General features: G+C 32.1%; 1 non-coding gene across 2 annotated transcripts; it reads right to left on the bottom strand.

Annotated features, from left to right (window-relative positions):
* Positions 1-8,186: 8,186 nt before the first annotated feature.
* LOC105645049 (protein IWS1 homolog 1) lies at positions 8,187-11,612 on the bottom strand. Of its 2 annotated transcripts, none has more exons than XR_016318730.1 (9): positions 11,194-11,612; positions 10,377-10,496; positions 9,867-10,087; positions 9,742-9,775; positions 9,390-9,452; positions 9,213-9,290; positions 8,920-9,008; positions 8,741-8,803; positions 8,187-8,620 (listed from the first exon to the last, which is right to left on the bottom strand). It is a non-coding gene; the product is annotated as a protein IWS1 homolog 1 (transcript). The 2 variants fall into 2 exon arrangements; XR_016318729.1 differs by having other exon boundaries at positions 9,646-9,775; positions 11,194-11,611.
* Positions 11,613-11,828: the final 216 nt, after the last annotated feature.

Genomic DNA, 11,828 nt, shown 5'->3' with positions numbered 1-11,828 from the left:
TTTGTGAATCTGGAATTTAGTTCAGCTATAGTCTCTCCTTCTTTTATACTAAACATTTCATATATTCTCCAAATGATATTGATTCTGGATTCCTTCACTCAATCAGTACCCTCATAGGTAACTCTGAGTTTTTCCCAGACTTCCGTTGTAGACTTACATCTAGATACTTTATTGTATTCTGTTGGATCTAATGCATAGTGAAGAATATTAATGGCTTTTGCGTTTATAGAAATGTCATTCCAATTAGTATCAGTATATTCTTCTTCTGTCTTTCGAACTCTTACATTTTCTACAATTTTCATAGGAATACGAGGACCGATAAAAACGTTCCTCTAGCAGTTTATATCAACTGATTTTATAAAGTTTTCCATTTTGGTTTTCCAGTAAGAGTAATTAGAACCATTGAACAGAGGTGGTCTACAAACAGATTGACCTTCTAAAGATGTAAGAGGAAGTGAGGCTGCCATGGGATCTTTTCTCTTAAGCTGTTAAGCTTCGGTAAGTCAAGAGCCAAAGGCTCTGATACCAGATTGTGGTTCCCATTTATGAATGGCACAACCCCTTCAAAACAAAATCAGAATTCTATTGCAGCGGAATTAGAAAGCATTTGTGAGAGTTAGTTATCAATTTTAGAACTTCCTCACAAAGCTTGTTGCAAGTCTAGAAAGACTTTATGAAGAACAGTTATTGGATTTTGAGCTACTTCACAAAGTTTTAGCAAATTTAGAAAGACTTTGTGAAGAATTAGTTATTGCATTTAGAATTGCTTCACAAAGCTTATTGCTATTTGTGGGTCTCGTATATGTATGGCACAACCCAAGAGGAGAGGTGAATTGGATTTTCTAAAAACAGATATAAATTTTAGAATTTAAAACAAAGATATAGAATTCTAAGTGCAGCGGAAAAAATAAAGAACTCGTGAGATTAGAATATGGATTAGAACTACCTCACAATGTTCTATTCATAAAAGATAGAAAGACAATGCAAAGTGCAGCTATTAATTAGAACTGCTTCACAATGTCTTATCCAATATAAGAATTGCTTTATGAAGGAAAGCTATTGAAATTAGAACTTCCTCATAAAGTTTAGAAAATCATATAAGACTGTGTGAGAGACAGTTATTGAAATTAGAACTGCTTCACGAAGTCTGAAATCTTTCTTTAGAACTTTATGCTTTCTAACTAGCTTTTCAAACTCATTGCAAAGATTATTGTAAGTATTTAGAAGATCATTTTCTGATTCAGGTTCAGAAATACTTACAGTGCTTTCTTCATTCTCCTGGACCGTTGCATTTGTTTCGTTGATTCCAGCTTTCTGTGTTGAAGTCAGAGTGCTGATTTCTTTAGGCTATTAGACAGATATTAGCAATTTCTTCTTGATCACTGTGGCTTTCAGGATTAGAATCATCTGAATCACTCCATACGGCTACAAAAGCCTGCTTCAGCTTCTCTTTTGTTGACTTCTTTTTCAATTTAGGACAATTAGGCTTGATATGTCCAGGTTTGTTGCATTCATAACAAACCACTTCAGAAGGTTCTTTCTTCGGTAAGTTCCCATTTTTGGGTGGAAAGTTCTTTTTGTTAAACTTTTTCTGTGGCCTTCCACTCTTTCTATAGAACTTTTTAAATCTTTTAGCAACAAGTGCTAAATCATCACTATCAAGATCAGAAGAACTTTCTTCACTAGAATCTACTCTCAAAGCCAGTCCTTTCTTTTTCTTATCTTCTATAGTCAAAGAAGATTTCATTTCTTCTAAAACAAGAGCTCCTATAAGATAATCGTAAGTGACGGGAGTCTCTTTATAATTCATGACAGTTCCTATAGAATCCTATTTTCTAGGTAGAATTCTAAGGATTTTCTTAACAAGCTCATCTTCTGAAATTTCCTTACTGAGAGTTCTCAAAGGATTAACTATATTAGTAAATCTAGAATTTAACTCTGCAATAGTTTCTCCTTCTTTCATACTAAACATTTCATATTCTCTCCAAAGGATATTGATTCTGGATTCCTTTACTCTATCTGTATCCTCATAGGTGACTTCAAGTTTTTCCCATACTTCTGTCGCTGATTTACATCCAGACACTTTGTTGTATTCTGTTGCATCTAAAGCACAATGAAGAATATTGATAGCTTTTGCATTTATAGCAATATCATTCCAATCAGCATTTGTATATGCTTCTTCTGTTTTTCTAACTATCTCATCTCCTACAACTTTCATGGGAATACGTGGACCAGTGATAACATTTCTCCAGCAGTTTATATCTACTGATTTCATGAAGTTTTCCATTCTAGTTTTCCAATAAGAATAATTAGAACCATTGAACAAAGGAGGTCTAGAAACAGATTGTCCTTCTAAAGAAGTAAGAGGAAGTGGGGTTGCCATGGGATCTTATCTCTTAAGCGATTAAGCTTCGGTAAGTCAAGAGCCAAGCCTCTAATACCAGATTGTGAGTCCCGTATATGTATGGCACAACCCAAGAGGGGGGTGAATTGGGTTTTCTAAAAACAGATATAAATTTTAGAATTTAAAACAAAGATATAGAATTCTAAGTGCAGCGGAAAAAATAAAGAACTCGTGAGATTAGAATATGGATTAGAACTACCTCACAATGTTCTATTCATAAAAGATAGAAGGACAATGCAAAGTGCAACTATTAATTAGAACTGCTTCACAATGTCTTATCCAATATCAGAATTGCTTTATGAAGGAAAGCTATTGAAATTAGAACTTCCTCACAAAGTTTAGAAAATCATATAAGACTGTGTGAGAGACAGTTATTGAAATTAGAACTGCTTCACGAAGTCTTAATCAAGTATCAGAACTACTTTATGATGGAAAGGTATTGTAATTAGAACTTCCTCATAAAGTTTAGAAAATTAATTAGAAACCCAAGTAGTGAAATATACTGTAAATAGAAGAACGGTTTAGAACTTGGTATATTCACTTATCAGAATTCCAGAGTTCTAATATTCAGAGAAGATAAGACTAATTCCAGTTTTAGAACATCAGAACCAGTAACAACATTAGCATTTCTAAAATATAAACAGAAGTGTAAATAAAGTAGTATCAAGCAAAACTTCAGAAATTAAAAAGATCAACACAGTGATTTATAGTGGTTCGGCTCTAACTCGTCTACATCCACTCCCCAAGACTCATCTTGAGATCCTCAACTATGTTATCTATTTTCAAGGGTAAGAGACAAACCAACAGTACAAGGCAATAGATCAACACCTAGATCTACCCTTTATCCCACTAGATTTTCCAAAGGTTCTAGTTAACCTCAACCCTTTCTGTTTTTGGCAGAGTACAGAAACTCAATTCAAGACATTAGAATCTCTCTCATGGAGAAGGTTGCTTGATAACCTCTTTCTCAATAGCTTATCACCCAAGCTATTACACAAATGTTTATCAAATAAAAACATGTCTACTGTAGATTACAGAATCTAAATAGACAGAAAGAAATGCACATATAAGCACAGGAAAAACAGTTTATCAGATTAGAAAATCGTTTAGAGCACAGAACCGTTTTTCAAAAGTAGTTGAAAAAAAATTTTCTTTTCTCTTTAAGGATAAAAACGTGAAGTGTAAAGACGAAAAGAAAAATGGGGGGTAGAGAGTAAGTTTTGAGAGATAAAAGATGTGATCAATGGAAGAATACTCTTAAAACGAAAACTCTTACTTCCTCATAGCTCAAAACGTGAAAGCTCCTTTTTATAGAGAGCTTCGTGTCTCTTGCTTTTGGAGAGTGGATATTTCATTTTGAAATCAGAATATTTATTTTCCTTATATAGAAGATACGAAAATCTTTAGTTACTAAAAGTTTATCTTTATCCTTTCTTGTAAGAGAATAAAAACGATTTTACTTTCCTTTAAACAAAAAGATTTTCGGCAACATTTTATTTGGAAAGATTTTTCAAAAGGATTCTTCTTACCAAAACGAGAAGAATAAGATCTTCATTCACTTTAGGTAAGAGAATGAATTAAAATCTCTTAGATCTTCAAAAGATATTTCCGAAAAAGATAATGTATGATTTTATTACCAAAATCATTTAGAGACGTAATCTCTTTAGTTTTAGGAAATAAAATCATTTTCGATTCTTAAAGCATATTTTCGAAAACAGAAATTTTTGATGAAAAAATTTATTTTGAAGAATCTAATTTCTGACAAATATTTTTTATGAGAGAAAAAAATTAATTTATTTGCTTATAGATGAATTTTCTCTCTATCCTACAATGTATCCTAGATACCTAACCACTAGGGTTTTCTTCACACACATTATGGATTTTGTAGGACTTGCCTTGTACGATTTCTTTCCGTATGAATTCTGCACAAAATAATATTAGCACAAATATAATATAATTCAAATTTATTTATTTTGTTTTAATCATCAAAATTTCGAGATTAGAACTTGACCCTTGAGCCAACACTATTTAGAAAGATTCTTTGAAAAATAGTTATTGCATTTTAAAACTATTTCACAAAGCTTTAAGCAAAATTAGAAAACTGATTATAATTCATATTGTGAATTACACTAAATGTAGAAGGACAGATTAGAACTTGTATAATCACAATACAGAAATCCAGAGTTCTAATGTTCCACAGAGATAAAACTTATTTGCGTTTAGAAACAGAAATTCATTAACAACTTTGCATTTCTAAAAAGATTAACAGTTGTATAAATAGAATATAATCAAGCAGAACTTCAGAAAATAAAAGAAGATAAACACAGAGATTTATAGTGTCCGACACTAACTCGCCTACATCCACTCCCCAAGACTCATCTTAAGATCCTCCACTATATTATCTCTTTTCAAGGGTAAGAGACAAACCAACTTTCAAGGAAATAAATCAACACCTAGATCTAACTTTTGTCCCATTAGATTTTCCAAAAATTCTAGTCAATCTCAACCCTCTCTGTTGTTGCAGAGAATAGAAACTCATCAAGACATTAGAATCTCACACAAAGAGAAGGTCGCTTGATAACCTATTACACTATAGCTTTTCACCTAAGCTATTACACAAAAGTTTTTCATTTAAAAACCTCTAGTCTACAATAGATTACAAAATCTGTATAGACAGAGAGAAATGCAATTATAAGCATGGGAAGAACGGAAAACAGATTTAGAAAAGATAATTAAAGTTCAGAACTGTTCTTCAAAAAATATTTTTATTAAATTTTCTTTTCTCTTAAAAATATTTCTTGAAGCAAATAGACGAAAAGAAATAAGGAGATTTTAAGAGAGAGCTTTGAGAGATTTAAAACTTTTAATCAATGGACTCTTACTCTTATAAAAACCTCTACGTTTTCAAAAGAAGAAAAACATCATTTATAGGAGGAATGAAGATCACATTTTTAGAAAGCGTTGATCTTTAGCTTTAAAGAGTATTTAGACTTTCCAAAGATAAAAAGATATAAGAATCTTTTGTAAATACTCAATTATTTGTTACCAAAAATATTTAAGTCAAAATCTTTTTCATTTAGGTAAGTAGAATAAAGAAAAGATTTGACTTTCTTTATATAAGGTAATTTCTGACAATAAAAGATATGCAAATCTTTTTCAAATATTTATTTATTTGTTGCCAAATATAATTAAGCAAAATCTTTTTCATTTAGGTAAGTAAATTTAAAAAGATCAAGATTTGACTTTTATTTTTAAAGTAATTTCCGAAAATGATTTTTGAGAGAAAAAATATTTTTGTGATTATAAAAGAATATTCTCTCTATCCTATAATATATCCTAAGATACTAAAAAAAAAAATCTTCAATAATCTTCATTGCCTTCAAAGAATCTTGTATTTGTAGGAACTTGCCTTCTCTAGCAATTTCCATATTTGAAATCTGCATAAAATAATATTAGCACACACAAGAATATTAAATTTATTTGTTTTGCATAATCATCAAAATCTCAAGATAAAATTGACCCATGAGCCAACACCTATCACTACCAAGCGACTTAAAAGGAGCCATAGAACTGAGCGCTAGATATATTTCATCTGCTATAAAGGCAGCATTAAGCGAATACCAAGCTGTGGAAGGAATGGATGGGAATCGGCCAGACCACAGAACTGAAAAATCAGGAAGAGAATCCTTCGAGTATAACTGCAAGAAGAAGGTCCAACCCATCGACTTCAGGTTCACACTATTAGACATCCAATTCCCATCCCCATCTTTAAACCGATGAATAGTAAGCTTTGATTTTCGCACCATAACCGAAAGATGGTAGAACATAGTATTCTTGTTACCTGAAATATTCCACTCTTCTCTAGACTTTTGAAACCAAAAAAGCTATTCTTGTTTAAGAACATCTTCCAACTCCTTCAAGAGATTTCATAAATTTTTGGGTGCGGGATCAAGTTAGCTCTTCTTATTGCACCCCTCAATTTAAAATTTGTCCTAGTTTTTAAATAAAATATTATAAAATATAAATTTTAAATTGTAAACAATATTGTGAATGTTTATTACTATTACACTATAAGGGTAAAATATAGTACCTTTCCCCAGGTCATTTTATTTTATATATGCTAAAGTCACTCTATGGAATATAGTTTTTTGAAATGAATATCGATGTGCTATGTGTCGTTATAATTTAACCACCTTAATCTTAGTTGTAAGCTACAATAATGTTTCCTTCCTTATAAATGAACACTCCAATTTTCTAAAGCATAAAATAGTTTTCCTTCTTTAATAACTTAATATATTGTTAAATTTTTTACTTAAAAAATAATACTGTAATTTTTTAAGAAAATCGAAAATAGAAAACAAAAAAATTATTTTTTTCTTAAGTAAATTATTGACTTTTATTTTTGTAATTAAATTCTTTACTTGAATTGACAACAAGTAACTCATCATTTACTTTATTTGTTGAGAAATTAAATATTGAGATCCTTGTTAGAGACATATACCTTTTTCAGTTAAAATGTAATACATCAGCCAATATACAATACATTTGAAAGTGGTAGATATACTCATCAACTTGGTTAAAGAAATATATATATCTAACCAAAAAAAAAAAAAAAGATGTATACATGAAATGTAAATATATAACGATCTATTTCCTTACTTAATAATTTTTTTTCAAAATTATTATTTTATAAAATTATCATGAGTCCATTGGGCCTGCATATATTAGGAGTGTCTAGGGATAGATTGGATAAACCGGACAGTGTCCATTTAGTCCCAAAAAAAAAAAAAAATGAGAATAAGAAGAGTTTGGAAGGGAAAAACAAACATGAAAAGGATAAAAGAGAAATATAAGAACTAAGAAGGTTGGAAAAAAAAAAGGGAGTTAAAGGTAACTTGAACATAATTAAGAAATTTGGTTTGTTTGTAAAGATTCGCTACAGCTACAACATTTGCTTTTCCTATTTATAGGGTTCTAGGAGTGACCTCCAAAGCAAGTTGCTCGTTTTAAAAACTATATATAAAAATCCAAAAATGTCCTAAAAGCAATTTTTACAATTTATGGGTTTTAGGAGACCAAATGCCCTCTTGGCACTATCTTAATTATATAATAATTCTTTTTAAACTTTGCCAATTCAAGCCTCTCGTTTAAGCCTAGTTTTGAGGGCTATAATCAACAATGCCCCCTACACGTGGGCTTTCTTACTTTTGAAGTCTTCTGCTTTATTAGTTTTAAAGTGAATCAACAATGCCCCCTACACGTGGGCTTTATTACTTTTGAAATCTTCTGCTTTATTAGTTTTAAAGTCCTATGTGCACGGTTAAGTGCCACAGGATTGTCCAAGGGACACATCAAATTACTCATAAGGTCATGCCTTTAACGATGTTTGTTTTGGGGCTTTCCTTTTTTGTCTATTATAAATAATGACTTTGGACACACATCTTAGTACTTCATCCCTTCTCCTTTTTTCCTTTTCAAAACCAATAATTTTTCTATTTTCGACCCTTCCTCCTAGTTGTTCCTTTCTAGCTAGCCAAAAAAACTAGCAACATTTCTTCAATCTATTATCTTTTTTCCTTTTCAAAATTGATAGTTTTCTATTTTCAACCCTTCCTCCTAATTGTTCATATCTAACCCATCATGGCATCCAATTAGGATAATCCGGCTTCTTGTGAGACCATAACTAGCCAAAAAACTAGAAAGATTTATTCGATCATTGATCTAGCTAGCCAAAAAACTAGAAAGATTTCTTCTATCATCAATTACATGATCTACATAAATCTTGATATGAAGCTCAAATTCTTAGTCCATTCCAATTCTGTCTTGAAAATAACATGTCAATTTGGGATTTTTAAGATCTAGTTAGGAACTTGCCTTCTCCTATTGAGAGTAACTGTAATTTCTTTTTATACATAACATTTTTTTATACAACTCGATCCCTGATTATTTATCTTTTGGTCACTAAATATATGCTCTATCATTAATAAAATCAAATTTCTGTCACGTAATTATAATCTATAATAATATAATATTCAGGTAATACACAATTTCCTCTTTAACTTCCTTTTCCTTTCCTGTGTCCGGAGTACTTGTTTAGCACGGGCTCTAATTTCTTCAGGGTCAATCTTAGACTGAGGGCGCTCTAAAAAGTCCAGTGGAGTTGCTTCTGGCCTAGAAGCACGTTGCCTTGAAGATGATTGGCCAGATCTTCGTTTCCTTTTAAAAAAAAAATAAAAAATAAAATTGAGCATCATGAGTATACTGTGAAACGTGAAAACAGCATTGGAAGAATGGATGTATGGAAAAATACAAGATTTTGTCTTCCGTTAAACTTACCTTGAAATATCCAAATCCAGATCACCATCTGTACATTCCATCAATGTAGAATTATTCACTGGCCTGCCAAGGAATCACAGAGAAATCCAAATAGAGAAAAATCAATATCAAAACACAATTACAAACTTACATATTAGGCAAATAGAAAAATTGACAATATAGAGATAACAAGAAAGTACCTCCTTATTGTTGGTCTTCGGAAGGCCCGATCATCATTAATGTTTCTCATGTCTTCAAACCTCGTACTCTTATCAAATATGGGTCGACTCTGTATTTGTTTTCGAAAGTACAAGTAAAAGTTAATATTTCCAACATAAAAAATGTTCAACACAAGTATAACCCAAGGTTTTAACTCCTAAAACAGGAAAATATGCAACTTATGACTTTTCACTAGCAAAATGAATGCAGACTTTAGGAGAAAGGCAGGGTAAACAATTTAGTAAACCAAGAGTTGAAAGTCGGATAGCATTACCCATTTATCAACCAAATCCTTAGCAAGTTTTCTGTTGGATCTGGTTTCCTCGTCAGATTTTGATAAGAACATAATCACCTATACAAAGACATATTGGACTGATCAAGTTTTTGCCCAGTTAAAAAATTGCAAACAAAGAGTTAAATAATAAACATATTGGTGCACAACAAGATTAACCTTTGCAAGACCACTTTTCTTCAATTGCTCTCTTCTATCATACTGTTCCAGATCAATTGGAAACTGCATGGAAAAAGGAAGCATTTCAGGCTAGACAAAATGTTTCCACAGAATCAAATAGTACTGATGAGTTTTGGCTCAATGTTACGGGGATCATCTCCATGACTGTCAGGTCTCTATGAGTTAAAACCCCAATCAGAGCCAAATTAAACAAAAAAAAAAAAAAAAAAAGCAATAGTAAGGGACATCTACATACGTCAGTCAAAATCGTCAAAATTGCTGCACGTATATTTATATTAGGCAAACTTCCATCTGGAAGGGGTTCAAGCCAAATTTTTAAAAGAGTTAGTACCCCATGATCTATGAATTCCTGCTGGAGCTGCTTCCTGCACCAGAATAATTGAAAAGAACAGAAGAATTATGAATTCCATGGAAGCAAAAACAGAACAGACACACTTGTGGCAGAAACCAACTTACTTTGAGAGAACCTCAGTAAGAAGTGGTGACTTTTTAAGTTTATTGATGGCAGGTTTTCCCCGTCTATTTAATTCTGCATCCTCTTCAGCAGTTACCTCAAGCTCAGCCATGACATTCTCAACTAACAGCGCTATTTCTGCAGGACTTTTCTCATTCTTCTTCTTTTTCTTACCCATTTTGAAAAGCTGTTTTATTTCATCATCTTCCTCACCCTCCTCAGCCTGGAAACAGCAGAAATCAAAACAAGATTTAAAAGTAAAGAACTTAATAGACACCAAAATAAATAAGTAGTGCAAGAACCAGATATTTTAATAGATAGTTCAGAAGATGCAGCATCAGACACTTGAATCAACTGTGAGAATGTATGAGAAAAAACAAATGTAGGATTGCCAAGGGCTTCAATAGTAAGGCGCAATAGATGAAGTTCGCATAGTATTATTAAATCAAGAGGGAAAATAAAGACTAACATGAAATGGAAGGTCGGCAAATAGAAAACAATGAAATACTAACCTGAGGAGCATCACCAGGACAGCGTGGTTCATTGTCACTCACATATCGATCAGCAGGATCTAAAGCACTGTCATCTATGAAGTTGTCATCATCTACATTCCTGAGACCCTCTTGATCATCCTATTACAAGCAAAATCATAGTTAGATTAATTAATCTTTAATAATGATAATGAACCAACAGGACGTTCTCAAGAAAGATCTATAAAATCTCACAGCCTTCAAAAATAAGGCAGTGAGGGTTGAACTTAAGCATAGTAATGCATAAACAATCATAACAACTAAACATGTAATCAAATATTTGTAACACAGAAGTTTAACATTGATACAAAATATAAACCAATGTAAAACTTTAATGAGCAAATAAACAGAACAGGAAAATTAAACAGTTCAGAATATGCAGATCCAAATGTAAACTTTCATATAAATCTACCAAACAGACCTCAACTCATAAAAATACCAAATAGCAAAAGTACAAGGATCTCCAATTTGCCTTATACAAAGAAATACTAGTTACTTAACTCCAATATTAAAAGTCCATACGCTCAAATGATATTGAAAGCAAACAATTGATTCCACATACCCAAATTAGGATACGAACAAGATTAGCAACAGGAATTCTAACCAAGGAAGAAAATCCTCTCTCTACAAACTAACACCAATTTCTATTAATTTACTATTCATCAGTCACCACCATAGGCACTAAGAGAACATCAAATGGGTAACAAACAAAATCAACGGCATTCAAAGTATCAGATGTAAATTAAGCCAACCGACAAAAAAAAAAAGAAAAGAAAAGGAAAAAAAGAAAGCTTAAAACCTCAGAATCACCGCCAGCAATAGTATCCCACATCTCCTTGACCTCACCATCTTCCTTTCCGGCCAGCTTCTCTGAATACATTCCCTTCTTCATCAATCCTGATTTTGAATGACTTTCCTCCTCCCCCACACTAATTCCATACTTCTTCTCTCCCTTGCTAACCTTCTTCCTCTCCTTCCCACTACTTCCAGCCCCTTCCTTCACCAATTTCTTTCTCTTTTTCCCTTCCGTCGCATACTCCCTCCCAAAACCCTCTTCTTCATCCTCAACGGCCAACTCAGGCACCACAAAACTACCCTTTTCCCCCATCACACAATTGCTCCCGTCAGATTGTATGATAGCCTCTATGATATCAGCGAAGAGAGTTGTATTTCACGTTTACTTTACAAGCTTAAGTTGATCCGTGCGTTCTTTCAGGAATAATGTTATATATATAGGGTGTCTTGAACCTCAAGTCAGTGTATAGATTAGGAATATTTATATTTTATCAAAGGTCTCCATTTAATTTTAGACCCGTAATACTTATCCATTTTTTTTATTGTTTTGCTAAATATAATTGATTGGTTTTTTATATATATAATATAATAACAATGATAATAAATTATTGAGTAAAAAAATAAATATATCAATTAGGT

The sequence above is a fragment of the Jatropha curcas genome, chromosome 11 (genome assembly GCF_041381405.1).
Source record: "Jatropha curcas cultivar XTBG-Jc1 chromosome 11, XTBG_Jcur_1.0, whole genome shotgun sequence".
Classification (NCBI taxonomy): Eukaryota; Viridiplantae; Streptophyta; class Magnoliopsida; order Malpighiales; family Euphorbiaceae; genus Jatropha; species Jatropha curcas.
The sequence above is the reverse complement of the archived record's forward strand: the minus strand, read 5'-3'. Positions and strand labels throughout refer to the sequence as shown.